We start from the raw sequence: 6,000 nt of genomic DNA on the forward strand, positions 1-6,000 counted from the left end.
ATATTATGGCTCCACTTGGTGTCCAGTTACTTACATAGTATGGCTCCACCTGGTGTTCAGTTACTTACATAGTATGGCTCCACCTGATGTTCAGTTACTTACATAGTATGGCTCCACCTGGTGTTCAGTTACTTACATAGTATGGCTCCACCTGGTGCCTAGTTACTTGCATAGTATGGCTCCACCTGGTGTCCAGTTACTTACATATATGGCTCCACTAGGTTTTCAGTTATTTACATAGTATGGCTCTACCTGGTGTTCAGTTATTTACATAGTATGGCTCCACCTGGTGTCCAGTTACTTACATAGCATGGCTCCACCTGGTGTTAATTTTCTTACATACTATGGCTCCGCCTGGTGTTTATTTTCTTAACAGAGTATTGTGCTATAGCTCTGTGCAGTCCCCCTACTGAAATGAGTACAGATGTACATGCATGCTCAGTCTCTTTCCCCACTTCCAGATGTCTACATAGTGATCCTCTGTTCACTGCAGGACCACCAATTGAAGTAGATTTTTGCCTGACTTTTCAGGGAGCAGCAGAACCTTATGCAGCCTTAGCTGAAAAGACTTGGTCTGCAGGTACTATAGGAACGATACCGTCAGTTGTCAGAGAGAGAAGGGGACTGATTTTGTCATGTGCTTTCCTCGATTAGCACCAAGTAGGTCATGTGGAAGTGAAAAACGATGAAGTGGTTATTTTGTTTAGACTTGGAATCCTGCAAATGACATGAGCTAATGTTTAATGTGTCTTTCCTGTTGCTGTCTGACTTCCAAAGGAACTTGAATCAACTGTGTGGTGCCGTTTGGTCTAACAAGCCGACAGATGTATGGGATTGGACCTGCTAATGACATCACCTGTGGATTGCATTTGCCCTCTGCTGTGTATTAGGAGCCGTTCAGACTGTCTGGCTGAAGTGGAATTGTTTAATCAGAATGCCATTATGTAGTCAGATTGAACTGACAACCTTTTATGGAACATCCATGATTATCTCCAACCAATCCTATGGGGGGCCATTGCACTGAAATGGCGGCTAAGGGAAATAAAAAGGCTGCTGCCCCTGTCATCAGCGGCTATTCTACAGGGCTTCAGCCTAGGAACTACGGTTCTAGTTGGTGGACTTCAGAACTTCTCTTCTCAGATCAGATGAACAATTTTCATGAGACCTTCAATCTTAATCAGACCTCAGATTAGACAAAGAATCTTTATTAGACTGGCAATCTTTATAAGACCTCAGATTAGACCCCCATTGTTCATCAGATATCAGAGCAGACCCCCAATCTTCACCAGACCCCCAATCTTCCTCACACCTCAGATCAAATCCCTAATCTTTATCAGACCCCCATATCAGACCCCCGATCTTTATTAGACCCCCAAATCAGACCCTGAATGTTCCTCAGACCTCAGATCAGACAAAAAATAAATAAAAAAAACATACTTATTCTGTGCAGGATGGTGCCGCCACTCAAGAGATCCATTGCACCCTTCCTGCTGTGCTACACTGTGACCTGACATTGCACAACATCAGGTCATAATATGCGTTCCACGTCCTGTGCTGTACGCTCTCAGCGCCCAGAAGACCAGAGAGTGGTGAGTGACACCAATGCTAGCAGCACTACACTCACCGCTCCTCGGTCCTACTTTACTAATCAGCACTTTCATAGTGGAAGCTCTCATTGGTATTCACTTTATAAGACGCACTGCCACCCCCCTTCCCCTTTCAGGGGTAAAAAGTGTGTCTTATAGATTGAAAAATACAGTATATCATATCTTTGTCTCTGGTCACATTCAAGGCCTGTTTCCAGAGAGCAGTGCATTGTGGGAGCTCATATGGAAGCCATAACTAAGGGGTTAAGTCACTCATCTGTTTGCTAGTATATACATTGCATTATTTTTCCAGGATTGTGAATGCAGCTCTGGGTGTGACTGCAGTTTAAAATAGCTCAGCGCAAGTTAAAGGGTGTTTCCTGGCTCCAAATATGGATTACTTATTATCAGGATAGGTCATTAATATCTGATCCGTGGGGGTCCGCGATATGCTGGTCCATGCATCTTCCGGTTCCGAAACTTGCACTTTGAACTATGCTGAAAGCACCGCTCCATTCAAAGTATAGGGGCCGTGCCAGTGGACTGCAGCTCAGCTACAATATATGTGAAAGTAACCTGCCAGGACCACTATACCTTAAATGGAGCGGTGCTTCCAGCGCAGTTCAGAGTGCTAGTGCCTGAGTCTGCAGGGAACAGCTGATCAGTAGGGGTAGTGGGTGTCAGATACCCGGACCAATCCTGATAACAGGTCCCCGATATCAGCAATCTGGAAAAATGTAATGTTAAGTGCAAATATCACTTAGAAAATGAGGCCATTTGGCTACACAGTTACTTTGTATCATATGTGGACATTGTGGAAACAGTTGTCACACTGTAAATATAGAAACTTTTGTAATTTCCTTCTTCTTACAACGCACTCCTTCTACTAATTTTGGAAATGAGCTGTTAGCAGATATAGAGGCAGAACTCATCCTGTACGTGTGAAGGGATAATATAATCTTACATATCACTTGTCATTGGTTACAAAAACTTTTGCACGTATCCTGAAATCCCACTTAGCAGCTGTTAGAACAAATGGAGATCATATTTTCTCATTAATTGAAAGGCTAATTGTACTTAATTCATTGGTCAAAAGCCAAAACCTGCAGCTTAATCAGCCCTTCTGCTCCCGGGTAACATTTCCAGAGCACAGGAGATTTATGTCATTAACACAATCAACCAACTTCTGCCGGATGGTTTAACCAGATATGATCTGATTGTGATCGGGGACCGCACAAAATTCCTCAAGTGGTGCTGAAGTTAACAAAGTCATGAAAATGTAGCTTGTTAATAGATGATGTAGCAGAGCTGAATTGTTCAGGTATGGCTATGTTCGTACTCGGACTGCAGTGCTTTCACAAGGTTTTCAGGTTTCAGCAAATAACTGTGATTCTCTGTATAATGAAAAATTCTCCAGATTCAAAGTATACTTTCTGTAATGATTCCTCATTGTAGGATTGGCGCATAGGAAATGTGGTGCCAATATTCAAAAAGGGTCCAAAAACAGAGCCTGGAAACTATAGGCCGGAAAGTTAAACATCTGCCGTGGGTAAACTGTTTGAAGGTTTTCTAAGAGATGCTATATTGGAGTACCTCAAGGAAAATAGGCAAATACCGCCATATCAGCATGGCTTCATGAGGGATCGGTCATGGCAAACTAATTTAATCAGTTTCTATGAGGAGGTAAGTTCTAGACTTGACAGCGGCGAATCAATGGATGTCGTGTATCTGGACTTCTCCAAAGCATTTGACACTGTACCACATAAAAGGTTAGTATATAAAATGAGAATGCTCGGACTGGGAGAAAACGTCTGTATGTGGGTAAGTAACTGGCTCAATGATAGAAAACAGAGGGTGGTTATTAACGGTACATACTCAGATTGGGTCACTGTCACTAGTGGGGTACCTCAGGGGTCAGTACTGGAGGGGTCACTGTCACTAGTGGGGTACCTCAGGGGTCAGTATTGGGCCCTATTCTCTTCAATATATTTATTAATGATCTCGTAGAAGGCTTGCATAGTAAAGTATCAATTTTTGCAGATGATACTAAACAGAGTAAAGTAATTAACACAGAAGAGGACAGTATACTGTATGTATATATACTGCAGAGGACAGTATACTGTATATATACTACAGAGGACAGTATACTGTATATATACACTACAGAGGACAGCATACTGTATATATATACTACAGAGGACAGTATACTGTATATATATATACTGCAGAGGACAGTATACTGTATATATACTACAGAGGACAGTATACTGTATATATACACTACAGAAGACAGTATACTGTATGTATATATACTACAGAGGACAGTATACTGTATATATACTACAGAGGACAGTATACTGTATATATACTACAGAGGACAGTATACTGTATATATACTACAGAGGACAGTATACTGTATGTATATACACTACAGAGGACAGTATACTGCATGTATATATACTACAGAGGACAGTATACTGTATATATATATATATATATACTACAGAGGACAGTATACTGCATGTATATATACTACAGAGGACAGTATACTGTATATATATATATATATATATATACATATATATACTACAGAGGACAGTATACTGTATATATACTACAGAGGACAGTATACTGTATGTATATATACTACAGAGGACAGTATACTGTATATATATACTACAGAGGACAGTATATGGCTACAGAGGGATCTGGATAGATTAGAGGCTTTGGCAGAAAAGTGGCAGATGAGGTTTATTACAGACAAATGTAAGGTTTTGCACATGGGAAGGAATAATGCAAGTCAGCCGTACATACTAAATGGTAATACATTGGGTTAGGCCTCATGCACACAACCGTATGCATTTTGCGGTTCTGGGCTCCTGTGAACAAAGCAGACATAGCAGAGCAGGAGAGCGTTCAGAGGAGGGCAGCTAAAGTAATAACTGGAATGGATAGACTACAGTACCCTGAAAGATTATCAAAATTAAGGTTATTCACTTTAGAAAAAAGACGACTGAGGGGAGATCTAATTACTATGTATAAATATATCAGGGTCAGTACAGAGATCTCTCCCATCATCTATTTATCCCCAGGACTGTGACTGTGACGAGGAGACATCCTCTGCGTCTGGAGGAAAGAAGGTTTGTACACAAACATAGAAGAGGATTCTTTACGGTAAGAGCAGTGAGACTATGGAGCTCTCTGCCTGAGGAGGTGGTGATGGTGAGTACAATAAAGGAATTCAAGAGGGGCCTGGATGTATTTCTGGAGCGTAATAATATTACAGGCTATAGCTACTACAGAGGGGTCGTTCGTCCAGGGAGTTATTCTGATTGCCTGATTGGAGTCGGGAAGGAATTTTTTTCCCCTTAAGTGCGGAAAATTGGCTTCTACCTCATGTATTTTTTTTTGCCTTCCTCTGGATCAATTTGCAGGATGACAGGCCGAACTGGATGGACAAATGTATTTTTTCGGCCTTATAAGCTATGTTACTATGTTAGTCAAGATCTCTGCTTGCTGTCATTCAGTAGAAAAATTCATTGTTTCTAGTGGATTGAAATGAAATTGCCCTGGTCATGTGATGGAGTTGGGGGAAGGGCATCATCATCAACCCCAGGATGGTGGCTAGGCTGGAATCACACAGATAATGGTTAGTGGAGTTTTTCAAGCAATGGGATATAAAGGAAGGATTGTTACTCCTCCTTCCTGTCAGATCCACTTTTGGTTTTGGCTTAAAAAACAAACAAAAATAAAATAAAAAATGATTGCAGACTTGTGGAGTTAAAAAAGGAATGTGAACAATTAGAATTTGAGAAGCAGTGGATGTAATCCTTGTATATTCTGCAGCATGATGATACTTTGCAGATCACCTGTTTATAATTGGTATTTGATCATTATGCGATCACTCTATGGTGGCATTATTGGTCATTGTCCTTGACAAAATTATTATATTTTTCTATTTTCTACTTTTTTTTCCCCTTCTTGTGTTAATTGTGTGACTTGCATATTGGGGGGAGCAACAAGGCTCCTGAGTAAACACAGAGAAGTGCTGCAACCAATGGGGGAGGAGTGAGAAGAGTGACAGTACTTCTGCCAGTGCGGCAAGGGTGGCAATCCTGCTGCCAGTAGGGGAGGAGTGAGAAGAGTGACAGAACTGCTGCCAGTGCAGCTAAGGTGACAATCCTGCTGCCAGAGGGGGAGGAGTGAGAAGAGTGACATTACTTCTGTAAGTGGGGGAATCATGGAAAGGGTGACAAATAATTCTGCCAGTGGAAGAGGGATGGGAAGTGAGAAAATACTGTTGCCTGTGGGTGAGGTGGGAAGGCTTACAATCTTGCTGCCAGTGGGAAAAGGGTGGAAAAGGTGACAATACTGCAGCCAGTGAGGGAGGAGTGGAAAAAGTGACAATCCTTCT

Source organism: Bufo bufo, chromosome 8 (assembly GCF_905171765.1).
Source record: "Bufo bufo chromosome 8, aBufBuf1.1, whole genome shotgun sequence".
Lineage (NCBI taxonomy): Eukaryota > Metazoa > Chordata > Amphibia > Anura > Bufonidae > Bufo > Bufo bufo.